The 18,588-nt window shown below is 38.6% G+C and overlaps 1 pseudogene; it reads left to right on the top strand.

The window, feature by feature from the left end:
- Nucleotides 1-1,893: 1,893 nt before the first annotated feature.
- On the top strand, nucleotides 1,894-2,259 carry LOC118889892 (annotated as a pseudogene).
- The last annotated feature ends 16,329 nt before the right edge of the window (nucleotides 2,260-18,588 follow it).

Raw genomic sequence — 18,588 nt, 5'->3', positions numbered from 1 at the left:
AATAGGTTAAAGACATTGATTCCAGAATGTTTGTAATAACATAAGAATAGAAATATCCCAAATGAACATCAATATGGGGCTGGTGAAAAAATTAGGATTCATCCATACAATGGAAATTACACAGCTGTAAACAAAAATGAAGTGTTATTTGTGCTGATATGAAACAATCTCCAAGGTATATTGCTGAGTAAAAAGTGATTTGTAGGGCAGTGTATATGGTCTGATCCAGTTGGGGTTTAAAATGTGATATGTACACATATGTATATGTATGCAAATATAAATGTGCATGAAAATGCATAGAGTATTTCCAAAGAATACAAAAAACATATAATAATGTTTGCCTCTGGGAGAAGAGGGAGTGACTTGCTTTTTATTTTTTTACTCCTTTGTATACCATGTGTGTCTTTTTTTTTTTTTTTTAATTTAGAGGAATAAAAAGCTGCATGGTTTCACCTCAATTAAGGAAAGCCAAAGAGGATGAAGACCAGAATCATCCCATATGAACCTGAGCATGTAGGAATACAGGTTTGGAAAAGTTCATACAAAAAATGGGCATGATTCTGTGACATGAAACTCTTCAAAGAAAATATGGTTCAAGCAGGACAGGATTCTTAAAGCAATTAAAAAAAATTTTTTTTTCTTTTTTTTACATTAATTAATTAATTTTTTGGCTGCGTTGGATCTCCATTGCTGTGCACAGGCTTTCTCTAGTTGCGGTGAGTGGGGGCTACTCTTTGTTGCGGTGCACAGGCTTTTCATTGTGGTGGCTTCTCTTGTTGCAGAGCATGGGCTCTAGGCACATGGGCTTCAGTAGTTGTGGCTCATGGACTCTAGAGCGCAGGCTCAGTAGTTGTGGTGCACGGGCTTAGTTGCTCCGCGCATGTGGGATCCTCCCAGACCAGGGCTCGAACCGTGTCCCCTGCATTGGCAGGCGGGTTCTTAACTACTGAGCCACCAGAGAAGCCCCTGGAACAGGATTCTTTACATAATATAATTCTGACATTGTAGTCACAAATGATCCAGATAAAAAACAAGGAAAAGAAGAAGGTATCATTTCTAGAGAGCTCTCTGGTAAACTCAGGTTTTATTTTATTTTATTTTATTTTTTGGCTGCGTTGGGTCTTTGTTGCTGTGCGTGGGCTTTCTCTAGTTGTGGTGAGTGGGGGCTACTCTAGTTGCCGTGTGCGGGCTTCTCATTGTGGTGGCTTCTCTTGTTGCAGAGCACAGGCTCTAGGTGCGCGGGCTTCAGTAGTTGTGGCACGTGGGCTCAGTAGTTGTGGCTCGTGGGCTTAGTTGCTCCGTGGCGTGTGGGATCTTCCCTGACCAGGGATTGAACTTGTGTCCCCTGCATTGGCAGGCAGATTCTTAACCACTATGCCACCAGGGAAGTCCTAAACTCAGATTTTAAAAAGATATGAATAAAAGACGAAAAAGAAGGACATATGCCAAGAGAAGATTAGAGTGGCCCAGAACTGCATAAATGGTGTCAGGAAGAGTCATACCCCACCATGGGTCAAGTGTAAGGAAAATAAATAGCTACCGGTGATTAAGCACATAGACCAAGCTTGGCATGGATCACCTCATTGGATCATCTCATTGGATTTTTATGACAACCCCAAGAATTATCAAAATTAGAATTCAATATTCAGTTGGTAATATTATCACAATTATTGTCATCTTATTTTACTGACAAGAAAGTGAAGTACAGAGAGGCTAAGTAACTAAGATAATGCAACCAGAAGGAAGAAGACTGCCCATACTCTTTTATTACATTTTTCTTTCTCCGATTGCTAAAAATATGTCAACAGGTAGAAGTGATGGGCTTTTTGTCCAACATTGTAGCGAGGCTGAATGGTAGCAGCTGCTCTCTGAACTTTGCTATGCTGCCCGAGGATGATGAGAAGAAAGAAGAAAGATGCCAGAAAGTCGGCCAAGAAAAACAAAGATCTGGTGAACAAATCTGGGGGCAAGGCCAAAAAGAAGAAGTGGTCCAAAGACAGTTTGGGACAAGCTCAATAACCTCGTCTTGTTTGACAAAGAGATATATGACAAACTCTGTAAGGAAGTTTCCAACTATAAGCTCATAGCCTCACTGTCATCTCTGAGAGACTGAAGATTAGCAGTTCTCTGGCCAGGGCAGCCTTTCAGGAGCTCCTTAGTAAAGGACTTATTAAGCTGGTTTCAAAGCACAGAGCTCACGTAACTTACACTAGAAACACCCAGGGTGGAGATGCCCCAGCTACTGGTGAGGACGCATGAACAGGTCCCTCCAGCTGTACATTTTGAAAAATAAAACTTTGTTACATAAAAAAAGGAAAAAGAAGGATTGATGGCTCTATTCTAACAAAGAAAAATTTAGTAAAGTTAAAGGAAAGTTTCTATATTAAAATTGTTTTGATCACAAGGTGTAAGATCAGAGTTTTTGTTGCTGTCACTAAGCTCAATGAGCGTGGCATGAAACAGCTCTTGTGGTCTTAGGCTGTGTTAACTGTAACAAAGTATGAGGAACAAAGAAGATGGCGGACTTGAATTCAGCAGCCACACTCAGAGCACTCTTTAAAAACACCAAACTTTAAAAAATTAAAAGATGACCCACTGATAGCATTGAAGAAAAATTTGAAAAGAAAAATATGCCAGAAATTGCAGTCCCCACTGAGATTACTGATTTTAATTTTGTTCATGTTATTTCCAAGTAATATTTCACAAGCAGATGCATTTTAATGCAATCGTGTGTATAAGCTATTTTGCATTTTCTTTCCCACATACCACACACAATCATTTTAATTATCATTTTTGGAGGCTGAATAATTTTCTGTCATGTTGATGCACCATAATTTACTGAACCAAATTGTTGGGTACTTAGCCTGTTTGCATTTTATTTCCATTATGGGGAAATGTCATTTTGATCAATTGGAATTTTATCTTTTCTGGGTGGGATGTATTATGGTTGTCTAAATATAGCTCCAGGCTGGTTATAGAATTTTTCAGAGTCTATGGAATAGAAAAGGAATGATAGAACATTTCTACATTTATTCTTCATTAGCCAATGATTTTTCTGTTAGTGACTTGTACCATGCCTGGGTAAAGGAACCTGAGGTCAATGACAATTATCCCAAAGGTTGTCTTAATACGTGAAGACCAAACCGCAGCAATATCTTCGGGGAAAGAGATAAATACGAGTTTCTGTAGATGAGAGTAACTGCAGCAGTAATGTGGGAAATGGGTGATCAGTTACTGGGAAATATTGGTCTGGTCTGTAAAAATCAGTAAATAGGAAAGACTGAAAATTATTTCACTCCTTGAGCAAATTCAGCTTGACCATGGTTTTTCCCAAAGCCATACCCTCTCTTGTCTATCTGGTGAACTCTAATTCCTTTCTTAAGAGTCAGCTTACCAGTCACCACCTTTGTGAAGCTTTCCTTCTCCTTTCCAGCACAGAACTCTGTAATTCACCCTTCTTATTGCCTTTATCCTCACATTCACAACTCTTTTTTTTTTTTTTTTTCAGAATAAACTATGAGTTCCTTGGGGCTGGGACTTTGTCTTGCTCATCATTCTAGCTCCACCATCTATCATAGTATCTGGCATGTAGTAATGTTTTAAAAAGAATTTAATGAGTTCTTGTTGAGTGCATTAGAGTGAACGGTAAGAATCTATTTCATCTGTTGTACTTTGTTCAACAACTTAAGTACCAAGGAATGTTCTAGGTTTTAGTGTATAGCGGGTGTGTGCACACACCCACACACACTTGCTGCAAGGGAGAGTTGGAAAGATATTCTCTGACCTATGCATCCTCTTTTATAGAAGATGTAGGCGAGAAGTGGGGGAAGCTGGGAATAGGCATAAATGAGCCATTCTCTGGTGGCTGATCAGCACCTAAAACATATTCCGTCATTCTAGGGTTACAGAGCACCCCCTTTAGAGCACGACATCTTTTTACACATATGGAAATATCTTCATTTTTTAAAGTGGTGATTTACTTCCCACAGTCTCTATCTATACCTTTGTTAAAACTGAAAAGCTTGTTTATTCATCTTACCACTCACAGAGCCAAACTGTTTGAAATAGTTTATCTTCAGAAAGTAATAAGAGATGTAAGGGAAAGGATCACCAGGGTCTGTGTATTGACAGGAAGGAAGTTCCAGACATGCAGGGACATTCCTAGCTTTAATGCCAGCTTTTCTTTTACTCCTTTATTCAGTTTTCATTAGAATTTCTAAATCTGTCATCATGTCCAGACATCATGTCCAGACACTTGCCCCAATTCTGCCTTTCCAGCTTTATTTCAGAGTCGAATTCTTTCTCTTAGGTCAGCAACTTTAGTCAGCACCCCTTCTTTCTCAAAGGCACATTTGAATTTATACCCTACTGCTCTACTAAAAAATTCTCAGTCCTTGTCATTTTAGCTTTTCACTTCTCTATTCTTAAACAAAAATTGCTGATGGATCACTGTGATTTTCTTAAAACTTTGCAAGGCTAAGCTACTAGCAGGTAGCTAGCCTTTGACACTGGAGCTAGCAAAACCTCTGATTAGAAACTTCAGGGTTAGGTGTTTCTCAGGAGCATTTATTTTAAGATACTGCTTTATGCATATAGAACCAAAATTTGGGATCTGTAGAGGTAGACAATAAGTTGGGGGGAGGCAACATCTCTAAGGTTCAGGTTCATGCCACATATCTGTACATGTTACCATTGGTACAATACACAGGGATATACCAGAGTCATCAGAGAAAGTCCAGTGGTACCCTGATTCAGGGAAGATTCTCTCCCAAACATGGCTGGATTAATAAGCACTCCAGGTTTCAGGCAGCAATGAACACCTTCAAAGAGGCAATTACTGGTTGGCTTAATGTCAATTCCTGTCAAGACTGTAGAATGATGAATTAAAAGGATGGATTTTTTTAGCACATAAGGAAGATGCGTGATTCTAAGAACATATGATGTCAGATGAATCTACTTTTTTTGACAAGGTTAATAAACTGGCAGTTAAGAGGAGTGGCATTTATATATATAGCATGTGGATTTCATGAAGCCGTTTAACTGGATCCTGTGATATTCTTTGAAATAAAATGGAAAGAGGCTAGATAAGAGTAAGTTTAATGACTCAAAATTATTGAACAACTTTATCTCAAAATGTTTATTAATGGGTCGATTTTAGTTTGGGGGAATTCTTTAATGCCAGGTTACAGGATTAAATACTTGTTGTAGTCAACATTTTTCTAAAATATAACCCAGATATTGACTGCCCCATCATTCTTCTGTTCCAGCATGCTCACATGCTGTTGATAAGGAGTCCACTCACATCAGAAAGTGAGCATTGTGGATTTTACTGAAGATTCATAAGTCAGGGGAGAGGTTTTTATATTTTATACTCCAAAGTTAACAACCTATTCCTTCCATCAGAATTTTCTGAGTTTTATTGTCTCTTTGCTGCAGTGTCACCACTGAGAGTTATTTCTCTGTACTTTTTATGATACTTTGCCTAGCATTCCTGGCTCTTGTTTTTCCTCTGTCCTCAATTTTCCCTAGGCATTTTGAATTCCTTTATAAAGCAGGGCTGTTCATCTTGAGCCTTCTTTCTACTTCTAGCTCCTCTCTCCAAGTTTATATACCCAAATCCATCATGGCATTTGTCAAAACAAGGAACCCTCTAGAGTGACAGGATACACCCTCTTTGGAAAGCAGGCAAGATTATAAAGGAAAAGATTTCCATAACAGCCTTGACTTAGATGAAAAAAATTAGAACATGTATATACGAGGGTGAAGATGAGAAGGGGGATCAAAACCATGTTGTCTGGTTGTCTATCACTGTGTAACAAATATCCTAAAGTGTGGTGGCTTAAACAACAATTCGTTATTTTCTCCATGGTTCTGAGAGTTGACTGTGCTCAGCTGGCTGGTTCTCTCTTGGGGATCTCACGTGCAGTTGTAGTCAGTTAGTGACTGGGACTGAAGTCTCCTGCAGGCTTGACTGGGCTGGATAGTCACACATCTGGTAACCTCAGTGCTGCTCCACACACCTCTTTTTCAGAGGAGTAGCCTGGACTTTTTACATGGTGGCTCAGGGCTCTAAGAGGAATGGACTTAAAGCACATGTTCTAAGGCAGAAGCTGAGGCTTTTTATCACCCATCCATGGATGTCCTAGAACTTCATTTTCACTGTATTCTACTGGTCAAGGCAAATCATTAAAGCCAGCCCAGATTCAAAAGGAGGGGAATTAGATTCCACCTTCTGAGTGGAGGAACAGCATGCATGTGTGAGTAGGGAAGGAATTGATGGTGCCTTCTTTGACTTTCTTCCATTGTCTCCCTTGCCACAATTCACATCCCTCCCACATGCAAAATTACAGTCATTCTCTTCCAAGATCCCCAAAACTTCCTTTTATTTCAGCATTGCGTCAGAGTCTAGGATCTGCTCATTTAATCAGGTACAGATACAATTCTTTGGGTACCACACCTTGAGTATGGTTTCTGTTAACAAGAAGACCTTGAGCTAAAGAGACAAGGGTATCTGCCCTCTGCACACCCAAGATACTGTGGTGATACAGGATAGGATAGCTATACCATAAATTAACACTCCTGGCAAAAGGACATGGTAGTCACTGGTCTAATTCTGAAAACCACCTGTTCCTTTAAATGGGCCCATCCTGCTCCCTGACAATGATTCTCCGTGGTTCTTGGTTCTGAACTCTGAGTCATCCTTCCTTTTCTATCAGAAATGGTTCATGTTTGCAATGAAGTAGTTTTCTCAGCCTGCACCCCCATAGAAGTTTCGGGGTCCAAAGATGATCTAAAGGTATAAAGTGATATTTCATTGTGGTTTTAATTTTCATTTCCCTGATTACCATAAATATTAATGAATTTGAGTATCTTTTTTATGTTTCTAGGTAATTCATATTTCTTATTCTGTGAAATGCCTATTTATGTCTTTTGCTTATTTTCCTTAAATGGATTGATTCCAATGGATTTGTAGAAATTCTTTATATTTTCTGGATTATAATCCTGGATTTTGTGTTAAAAATACCTTTTCCTAGTTTGTGGCTTGTCTTTTTACTTTCTTTATCATGTCGTTTGAACTGAAGTTATTAATTTTAATATATCAAACTTATCAGTTCCTTCTTTTGTGGTTGTGCTTTTTTGTTTCTTTATAAAGAAATTCTTCTTTACCCTGAGATCATACATATATTTTTTATTTTCTTTGAAAAGTTTCATAGTTTTGATTTTCATATCGACATCAATTCATAAGCATGGTGTGAATTAAGGATCAATTTTCATTTATTTAATATGGATAACCTGCTTTACCAGCCTCATTCAACATTATGTACAATGTCAGCTCTGCCTTAAATCAGGTTTCCATATATTCTTGAGCTCTCTACCCCGTTAGCTGTGACCAATACTACATTGGCCTCTGTGATCAATACCATATTGCTTTAGTTATATATCTTTAAAATAAGTCCTAATATCTACTATGGCAAGTCCCCCATCGTGGTTTTCAGGACTGTCCTAGATCTCCTTGACCCTTTGTGCTTTCATACAAATTTTAGAAGCAGCCTGTCAGGTTCCATAAAAATAAAAGAAAGCAAACAACTCCTCATTCATGTTTTGATTGCAATTACAGACATTACTGCATTTTCACTGTCATTCACTCTCATGTCCTCATTTCCTTCCTCACTCAACTTGGATTTCATATTTACTCACTCCCTTGCAAATACCCTTAATTCCCTTGTCCCTCTCTCCCTTCTTTTTACTGCTACCACATAATTGCTTTCTCTGTGCCTGTACCCAATTTCTTCAGCTATAATTGCTGGAGAAAAACAAATAACTACACTGAATAGTTTCATTTAAAATTCATGAAGACAGATTTCAAATAAGGCCTCAATATTATTTAACATTCCTCTACACTTAACCATTCTCCGAAATTACCTCTATCATACCTCTCCCTCTCTTGTCAAACCTGTTTCTTCCTGTTCCTTTCCCTTTTCACTTTCAGAAGATAATCTTGCCTCACTTGATTGAGAAGGTCAGAGCAACAAGGAGAAACTCTCTTATTATCCTGTCTCCAAATCTACCTACCACATCAGTCCCAGTTTCTGCTCCCCTCCCACCACCTGTTCTTGGTTGTTACTAAGAACAAAACTCACTGTTCCTATCAAAGGCCAGCTCCTTCCTTGTGTTCTGGATCTCATCCTCTCTCATCTTTTCAAGATGTTTCCTTTTGCATTCTCTCTCATCTACTTCATGAAGTTTTCACTTTCCACTGACTAATTTCCATCAGCGTTAAAACAGCGTTCTATTATCAAACTAACAAAAAAGCAAAACCTCTTAGGATCTCTCCTTTCAGCTAATGTCCCAGTAGAGGCAATATGATGTAGTGGTTAGGAATATATAGTCTGATGCCAGATTCCTTGGGTTCAAATTTCACCTCGTCACTTACTAGTATTGGGACCCTAGGCAAGCGACCCTATCCAGTTTAGTAGACACTAGCCACATGTAGCTATTTACATTTAAGTGTATATTAAAATTCAGTAAATTATTTTATTTATTTATTTATGGCTGCGTTGGGTCTTCATTGCTGCGTGCGGGCTTTCTCTAGTTGTTGCGAGCGGAGGCTACTCTTTGCTGAAGTGCGCAGGCTTCTCATTGCGGTGGCTTCTCTTGTTGCGGAGCACAGGCTCTAGGTGCCTGGCTTCAGTAGTTGTGGCACGTGGGCTCAGTAGTTGTGGCTTGCGGGCTCTAGAGCGCAAGCTCAGTAGTTGTGGCGCACGGGCTTAGTTGCTCCGTGGCATGTAGGATCTTCCCGGACCAGGGATTGAACCCGTGTCCCCTGCATTGGCAGGCAGATTCTTAACCACTGCGTCACCAGGGAAGTCCTAAAATTCAGTAAATAATTTAAGTAAAAATTTAGTTCTTCAGAGGGACTAGCCGCATTTGTGGCTACCATATTGGACGGTGCAGCTGTTGAACTGTTCCATCATTGCAGAAAGTTCTATTACACACCACTGGTCTAGAACAGCAAACTTCTTTTTTTTTTCCATTTTTTAAAAAAAATTGAAGTATAATTGATTTACAGTGTTTCAGGTGTACAGCAAAGTGATTCAGATATATGTATGTATCTATGTGTAAATATATATGTGTATATATATATATATATTTATATTCTTTTTCAGATTCTTTTCCATTATAGGTTTTTACAAGATGTTGAATGTAGTTTCCTGTGCTATACAGTAGGTCATTGTTGTTTATCTGTTTTATACATAATAGTGTGCATCTGTTAATCCCAAATTCCTAATTTATCCCTCACCTTCCCCCTTTGGTAACCATAAGTTTATTTTCTATGTCTGTGAGTCTGTTTCTGTTTTGTAAATAAGTTCATTTGTATCATTTTTTTAGATTCCACATATAAGTAATATCATATGATACTTGTCTTTCTCTGACTTACTTCACTTAGTATGATAATCTCTAGGTCCATCCATGTTGCTTGCAAATGGTATTATTTCATTCTTTTTTTATGGTCGAGTAATACTCCATTGTATATATATGCCCCACATCTTCTTTATCCATCTATCTGTTGATGGACATTTAGGTTGCTTCCACGTCTTGGCTATTGTGAATAGTGCTGCTATGAACATTGGGGTGCATGTATCTTTTCGAGTTAGAGTTTTCATCTTTTCTGGATATATGCCCAGGAGTGGGATTGCTGGATCATATGGTAACTCTATTTTTAGTTTTTTAAAGAACCTCCATACTGTTCTTCGTAGTGGCTGCACCAATTTACATTCCCAGCAACAGTGTGGGAGGGTTCCTTTCTATCCATACCCTCTCCAGAATTTATTATTTGTAGATATTTTGTTGATAGCAATTCTGACCAGTGTGAGGTGATACCTTATTGTGGTTTTGATTTGCATTTCTCTAATAATTAGCAGTGTTGAGCATCTTTTCAAGTGCCTGTTGGCCATCTGTATTAGAACACCCAGTCTTTAAATTTTTTTTTGATTTATTTTTACAAATTAAAAAATGATTTATTTTTCCAGCTTTATTGAGATGTAGTTGACATATACATTATATAAGTTTAAGTTATACAATGTGTTGATTCAATACACTTACATATCGCAAAATGATTATCCCACTAGCATTAGCTAACACTTCCATCACATCACATAACTATCAGTTATCTTCTGTGATGAGAACATTTAATAACCCCTTTCTAATTATATTCTATCATATCACAATTTAAGTTTTTATCAGCATTTGTCCCTATCTGATATAGTTTATGTTCACTTATTTGTTTATTTATTGCCTGTCTTTTCCTATCAGAATTCACGCTCTGTGGGAACAGTTTCTGCTTCACCATGTGATTCTCAGTGCCTAGAACGATGCCTGACACTACTGAGTTCAATAAATATTTATTCAGTGATGGCTGATCAGACATTAAAAAGCTTTGGGCTGGGAAGAGAAATGTTTACTGAGACATAGTGTACTCATTTTTACATCATTGGTGGATATTAGCTGTAGTGTATTGATAATGAGGGATATAGTAATTACTAATATTTAGAGTTTGGTGAAAGTCAAGAAAAAGGAATAAGCAGCTATACTGAGACTGGGAGACTGGGTCCTGGTGTTTGTGCTGTGTCAGCAGTAGAACATTACGAACTAGCCCAAGGGCCTGATTAGAATATTTGAAAGTTTAAAACTTCGAGAACACATGTGAACCATTGTTGAGGAGTTAGACTCTATGTGTGAGTTTAGTTGCTTTGGAAGTAGGCTGCCTCACATTCTCGAGAATGTTCATTGCAGTATTGCCTGTGACAGCAAACAGTTGGAAACAACTTAAAAGTTCTGCAATATGGGAATAGATAAACACATTATGGTACAATCATACAATGCAGCATTGTGGAGCAGTAAAATGACTAAAGCAGATCTCAATTTATCATTGGAAATAAATCTCAAAATCTAATAATGAGTTGAAAAGAACAATTTATAGATGGATAAATATGGTAGAAACACATAAATTTTAAAAATAAATTTATTTATTTATATTTTATTTTTGGCTGCATTGGGTCTTCGTTGCTGTGCACGGGCTTTCTCTAGTTGCAGCAAGTGGGAGCTACTCTTCGTTGCGGTGCGCGGGATTCTCATTGCGGTGGCTTCTCTTGTTGTGGAGCAGAGGCCCTAGGCGAACGGGCTTCAGTAGTTGCAGCACACAGGCTTGCAGGCTCTGTAGCGCAGGCTCAGTAGTTGCTCCGTGGCATGTGGGATCTTCCCGGACCAGGGCTCGAACCCATGTCCCCTGCACTGGAAGGCGGATTCTTAACCACTGCACCACTAGGGAAGTCCAATACTTACATAAATTTTTTTTTTTTTTGGAATCAACAGTCAAGTACCTTATTTTTTTTATATACTACCCAAAGCAATCTACAGATTCAACACAAGCCCCATCAAACCACCAATGGCATTCTTCACAGAACTAGAACGAAAAAAATCTTAAAATTTGTATGGAGACACAAAAGACCCCAAACACCAAAGCAATCTTTTTTCTTTTTTTAACATCTTTATTGGAGTATAATTGCTTTACAATGGTGTATTAGTTTCTGCTTTACAACAAAGTGAATCAGCTGCATATATACATATATCTCCATAACTCCTCCCTCTTGCGTCTCCCTCCCACCCTCCCTAACCCACCCCTCTAGGTGGTCACAAAGCACCGAGCTGATTTCCCTGTGCTACGTGGCTGCTTCCCACTAGCTATCTATTTTACATTTGGTGGTGTATATATGTCCATGCCACCCTCTCACTTCATCCCAGCTTACCCTCCCCCCTACCCATGTCCTCAAGTCCATTCTCTATGTCTGCAACTTTATTCCTGTCCTGCCCCTAGGTTCTTCAGAATCATTTCTTTTTTTTTTTTTTAGATTCCATATATATGTGTTAGGATATGGTATTTGTTTTTCTCTTTCTGACTTACTTCACTCTGTATGACAGATTCTAGGTCCATCTACCTCACTACAAATAACTCAATTTCATTTCCTTTTATGGCTGAGTAATAATCCTTGTATATATGTGCCACAACTTCTTTATCCATTCATCTGTCGATGGACACTTAGGTTGCTTCCATGTCCTGGCAATTGTAAAGAGAGCTGCAATGAACACTGTGGTACATGACTCTTTTTGAATTATGGTTTTCTCAGGGTATATGCCCAGTAATGAGATTGCTGGGTCGTATGGTAGTTCTATTTTTAGTTTTTTAAGGAACCTCCATACTGTTCTCCATAGTGGCTGTATCAATTGACATTCCCACCAGCAGTGCAAGAGGGTTCCTTTTCTCCACACCCTCTCCAGCATTTATTGTTTGTAGATTTTTTAAAATAAATTTATTTATTTATTTATTTGTTTGTTTGTTTATTTATTTATTTTTGGCTGTGTTGGGTCTTCGTTTCTGTGCGAGGGCTTTCTCCAGTTGCTGCGAGTGGGAGCCACTCTTTGTCGCGGTGCGCGGGCCTCTCACTGTCGCGGCCTCTCCCATTGCGGAGCACAGGCTCCAGACGCGCAGGCTCAGTACTTGTGGCTCCCGGGCCTAGCCGCTCCGCAGCATGTGGGATCTTCCCAGACCGGGGCACGAACCCGTGTCCCCTGCATTGGCAGGCGGATTCCTAACCACTGCGCCACCAGGGAAGCCCTGTTTGTAGATTGTTTGATGATGGCCATTCTTACTGGTGTGAGGTGATACCTCATTGTACTTTTGATTTGCATTTCTCTAATGATTAGTGATGTTGAGCATCCTTTCATGAGTTTGTTGGCAATCTGTATATGTTCTTTGGAGAAATGTCTATTTAGGTCTTCTGCCCTTTTTTGGATTGGGTTGTTTGCTTTTATGATATTGAGCTGCATGAGCTGCTTGTAAATTTTGGAGATTAACCCTTTGTTAGTTGCTCCATTTGCAAATATTTTCTCCCATTCTGAAGGCTGTCTTTTCGTCTTGTTTATGGTTTCCTTTGCTGTGCAAAAGATTTTAAGTTTCATTACTTTATTTCTGTTTTTATTTCCATTTCTCTAGGAGGTGGATCAAAAAGGATCCTGCTGTGATTTATGTCATAGAGGAGTGTTCTGCCTGTGTTTTCCTCTAAGAGTTTGATAGTGTCTGGCCTTACATTTAGGTCTTTAAGCCATTTTGAGTTTATTTTTGTGTGTGGTGTTAGGAAGTGTTCTAATTTCCTCTTTTGCATGTAGCTGTCCAGTTTTCCCAGCACCACTTACTGAAAAGGCTGTGTTTTCACCATTGTATATTCTTGCATCCTTTATCAAAGATAAGGTGACCATATGTGCATGGGTTTATCTCTGGGCTTTCTATCCTGTTCCATTGATCTGTATTTCTGTTTTTGTGCCAGTACCATACTGTCTTGATTACTGTAGCTTTGTAGTATAGTCTGAAGTCCAGGAGCCTGATTCCTCCAGCTCCGATTTTCTTTCTCAAGATTGCCTTGGCTACTCAGGGTCTTTTGTGTTTCCATGCAAATTGTGAAATTTTTTGTTCTAGTTTTGTGAAAAATGCCATTGGTAGTTTGATAGGGATTGCATTGAATCTGTAGATTGCTTTGGGTACTATAGTCATTTTCACAATGTTGATTTTTCCAATCCAAGAACATGGTATATCTCTCCATCTGTTTGTATCATCTTTAATTTCTTTCATCAGTGTCTTATAGTTTTCCGCATACAGGTCTTTTGTCTCCTTAGGTAGGTTTATTCCTAGGTATTTTATTCTTTTTGTTGCAGTGGTAAATGGGAGTGTTTCCTTAATTTCTCTTTCAGATTTTTCATCACTAGTGTATAGGAATGCAAGAGATTTCTGTGCATTAATTTTGTATCCTGCTACTTTACCAAATTCATTGATTAGCTCTAGTAGTTTTCTGGTAGCATCTTTAGGATTCTCTATGTATAGTATCATGTCATCTGCAGACAGTTACAATTTTACTTCTTCTTTTCTGATTTGGATTCCTTTTATTTCTTTTTCTTCTCTGATTGCTGTGGCTAAAACTTCCAAAACTATGTTGCATAATAGTGGTGAGAGTGGGCAACCTTGTCTTGTTCCTGATCTTAGAGAATGATTTCAGTTTTTCACCATTGAGAATGATGTTGGTTGCCGGTTTGTCTTATATGGCCTTTATCATGTTGAGGTAAGTTCTCTTTGTGCCTACATTCTGGAGGGGTTTTATCATAAATGGGTGTTGAATTTTGTCAAAAGCTTTTTCTGCATCTATTGTGATGACCATATGGTTTTTCTTTTTCAGTTTGTTAATATGGTGTATCACATTGATTGATATGTGTATATTGAAGAATCCTTCCATTCCTGGGATAAACCCCACTTGACCATGGTGTATGATCCTTTTAATGTGCTGATGGATTCTGTAGGCTAGTATTTTGTTGAGAATTTTTGCATCTATGTTCATCAGTGATTTTGGCCTGTAGTTTTCTTTCTCTGTGACATCTTTGTCTGGTTTTGGTATCAGGGTGGTGGTGGCCTCGTAGAATGAGTTTGGGAGTGTTCCTCCCTCTGCTATATTTTGGAAGAGTTTGAGAAGGATAGGTGTTAGCTCTTCTCTAAATGTTTGGTAAAATTCTTCTGTGAATCCATTTGGTCCTGGGCTTTTGTTTGTTGGAAGAGTTTTAATCACAGTTTCAATATCTGTGCTTGTGATTGGTCTGTTCATATTATCTGTTTCTTCCTGGTTCAGTCTTGGAAGGTTGTGCTTTTCTAAGAATTTGTCCATTTCTTCCAGGTTGTCCATTTTATTGGCATAGAGTTGCTTGTAGTAATCTGTCATGATCCTCTGTATTTCTGCAGTGAAGGTTGTTACTTCTCCTTTTTCATTTCTAATTCTATTGATGTGGGTCTTCTCCCTTTTTTTCTTGATGAGTCTGGCTAATGGTTCATCAATTTTGTTTATCTTCTCAAAGAACCAGCTTTTAGTTTTATTGATCTTTGCTATTGTTTCCTTCATTCCTTTTCCATTTATTTCTGATCTAATCTTTATGATTTCTGTCCTTCTGTTAACTTTGGGGGTTTTTTGTTCTTCTTTCTCTAATTGCTTTAGGTTTAAGGTTAGGTTGTTTATTTGACATGTTTCTTGTTCCTTCAGGTAGGATTGTATTGCTATAAACTTCCCTCTTAGAACTGCTTTTGCTGCATTCCATAGGTTTTGGGTCGTCGTGTTTTCACTGTCACTTGTTTCTAGGTATTTTTTGATTTCCTCTTTGATTTCTTCAGTGATCTCTTGGTTATTAAATAGTGTATTGTTTAACCTCCATGTGTTTGTGTTTTTTACAGATTTTTTTTCCTGTAATTGATATCTAGTCTCACAGCGTTGTGGTCAGAAAAAATACTTGACATGATTTCAATTTTCTAAAATTTACCAGGGCTTGATTTGTGACCCAAGGTATGATCTATCCTGGAGAATGTTGTATGAGCACTTGAGAAGAAAGTGTATTCTGTTGTTTTTGGATGGAATGTCCTATAAATATCAAGTCCATCTTATTTAATGTATCATTTAAAGCTTGTGTTTCCTTATTTATTTACATTTTGGATGATCTTCCATTGGTGAAAGTGGGGTGTTAAAGTCCCCTACTATGATTGTATTACTGTTGATTTCCCCTTTTATGGCTGTTAGCATTTGCCCTATGTATTGAAGTGCTCCTATGTTGGGTGCATAAATATTTACAATTGTTATATCTTCTTCTTGGATTGATCCCTTGATCATTATGTAGTGTCCTTCTTTGTCTCTTGTAGTAGTCTTTATTTTAAAGTGTATTTTGTCTGATATGAGAATTGCTACTCCAGCTTTCTTTTGATTTCCATTTGCATGGAATATCTTTTTCCATGCCCTCACTTTCAGTGTGGATGTGTTCCTAGGTCTGAAGTGGGTCTCTTGTAGACAGCATATATACGGTCTTGTTTTTGTATCCATTCAGCCAGCCTATGTCTTTTGGTTGGAGCATTTAATCCATTTACATTTAAGGTAATTATCGATATGTATGTTCCTATGACCATTTTCTTAAATGTTTTGGGTTTGTTATTGTAGGTCTTTTACTTCTCTTGTGTTTCCTGCCTAGCGAAGTTCCTTTAGCATTTGTTGTAAAGCTGGTTTTGTGGTGCTGAATTCTCTTAGCTTTTGCTTGCCTGTAAAGGTTTTAATTTCTCTGTCGAATCTGAATGAGGTACTTGCTGGATAGAGTAATCTTCGTTGTAGGTGTTTCCCTTTCATCACTTTAAATATGTCCTGCCATTCCCTTTTGTCTTGTAGAGTTTCTGCTGAAAGGTCAGCTCTTAACCTTATGGGGATTCCCTTGTATGTTATTTGTTGCTTTTTCCTTGCTGCTTTTAATATTTTTTTTTTTTGTATTTGATTTTTGGTAGTTTGATTAATATGTGTCTTGGCGTGTTTCTCCTTGGATTTATCCTGTATGGGACTGTCTGCATTTCCTCAACTTGATTGACTATTCCCTTTTCCATATTCGGGAAGTTTTCAACTATAATCTCTTCAAATATTTTCTCAGTCCCTTTCTTTTTCTCTTCTTCCTCTGGGACCCCTATAATTCAAATATTGGTGCATTTAATATTGTCCCAGAGTTCTCTGAGCCTGTCCTCAATTCTTTTCATTCTTTTTTCTTTATATTGCTCTGCAGTAGTTATTTCCAGTATTTTATCTTCCAGGTCACTTATCCATTCTTCTGCCTCAGTTGTTCTGCTACTGATTCCTTCTAGAGAATTTTTAATTCCTTTATTGTGTTGTTCATCATTGTTTGTTTGCTCTTTAGTTCTTCTAGGTCCTTGTTAAATGTTTCTTGTATTTTTTCCATGCTATTTCCAAGATTTTGGGTATCTTTACTATCATTACTCTGAATTCTTTTTCAGAGAGACTGCCTATCTCCTCTTCATTTGTTTGGTCTGGTGGGTTTTTACCTGGCTCCTTCATCTGCTGTGTGTTTCTCTATCTTCTCATTTTGCTTAACTTACTGTGTTTTAGGTTTCCTTTTCACAGGCTGCAGGTTTGTAGTTTCCGTTATTTTTGGTATCTGCCCCCAGTGGCTAAGGTTGGTTCAGTGGGTTGTGTAGGCTTCCTGGTGGAGGGGACTGGTACCTGTGCTCTGGTTGATGAGGCTGGATCTTGTCTTTCTGGTGGGCAGGACCACGAGCAGTGGTGTGTTTTGGGGTGCCTGTGAACTTAATTATGATTTTATGCAGCCTCTCTGCTAATGGGTGGAGTTATGTTCTGGTCTTCCCAGTTGTTTGGCATTGGGTGTCCAGCACTGGAACTTGCTGGTCATTGAGTAGAGCTGGGTCTTAGTGTTGAGATGGAGATCTCTGGGAGAGCTCTCGCTGATTGATATTACGTGGGGCCAGGAGGTCTCTGGTGGACCATTGTCCTGAACTTGGCTCTCCCACCTCAGAAGTTCTGACCTGACACCTGGCCAGAGCACCACAACCCTGTCAGCCGTACGGCAGGGTTATTGCAGTAGCCTCCTGGTCTTCTTGCTTCTCTTCTTTTATCCTTTTTGATGGGTTTTCAAAACAGCAGCATAGTGATCCTTTCTGCCCTCATCTCCTACAAGTCCTCTCCTCACCTTTGTTTCAGTCAGGATAGCCTGTTATGACTGCATGTTCATTGGCAGTTGGCTAGAGGCTCTGTTCTCATTGTCTTCATCTCAGGACCCAGTGTGACTAGAGTCCCTTACATAAATTTTAAAAACACAGAAAGTAGCATCTATGGCCAGATATATGAGTAGTCAAAGTATTAAAATGTTAATGGTAGGGCTTCCCTGGTGGCACAGTGGTTGAGAATCTGCCTGCCAATGCAGGGGACACGGGTTTGAGCCCTGGTCTGGGAAGATCCCACATGCCACGGAGCAACTAAGCCTGTGAGCCACAACTACTGAGCCTGCGTGTCTGGAGCTTGTACTCTGCAATGGGAGAGGCCGCGACAGTAAGAGGCCCGCACACCGCGATGAAGAGTGGTTCCCACTTGCCCGCAAATAGAGAAAGCCCTCGCACAGAAATGAAGACCCAACACAGCCATAAATAAATAAATAAATAAATAAATAAATAAATAAATAAATAAATAAATAAATTAATTTAAAATGTTAATGGTAAAGACACATATCTAAATGAATACCTTCAGGGAAAGAGGTTGGAAATGGCATCAGGGAGAGGCACCAAAGACTTCAGCAGCATCTGCAAAGTATTATTGCCTTAAAATTTTGGAAGCAAACATGACAATCTAAAAATCGGGGTGCTTATTGTTATTCTCTAGAGTTTGCTATATATTTGAAACATTTTGTAACTAAAAAGAAAAACAAAAGGAACATGAGCTGTTTCTATATCAAGTGATGGTGTATCACATTAATTCAGTAGTATTTCTTAAGAATTGACTGTGTGTATGTGTCATTGTGCTGGGTGTTGAGGATTATAGAGAAGTCATGTAAGACAGGTCTTGCTCCCCAGAAGTCTGCTTTCTTAGGTGACATGGTAACACATCCTTACATAATGCAGTTGAGCCATGGAAGGTATCAAAATGAGGAGTAGAAGTCTAGAAGTCAGAG

This window comes from Balaenoptera musculus, chromosome 2 (genome assembly GCF_009873245.2).
Source record: "Balaenoptera musculus isolate JJ_BM4_2016_0621 chromosome 2, mBalMus1.pri.v3, whole genome shotgun sequence".
Taxonomy (NCBI): domain Eukaryota; kingdom Metazoa; phylum Chordata; class Mammalia; order Artiodactyla; family Balaenopteridae; genus Balaenoptera; species Balaenoptera musculus.
Note: the sequence above shows the minus strand (reverse complement) of the source record. Positions and strands in the feature narration are given on the sequence as shown.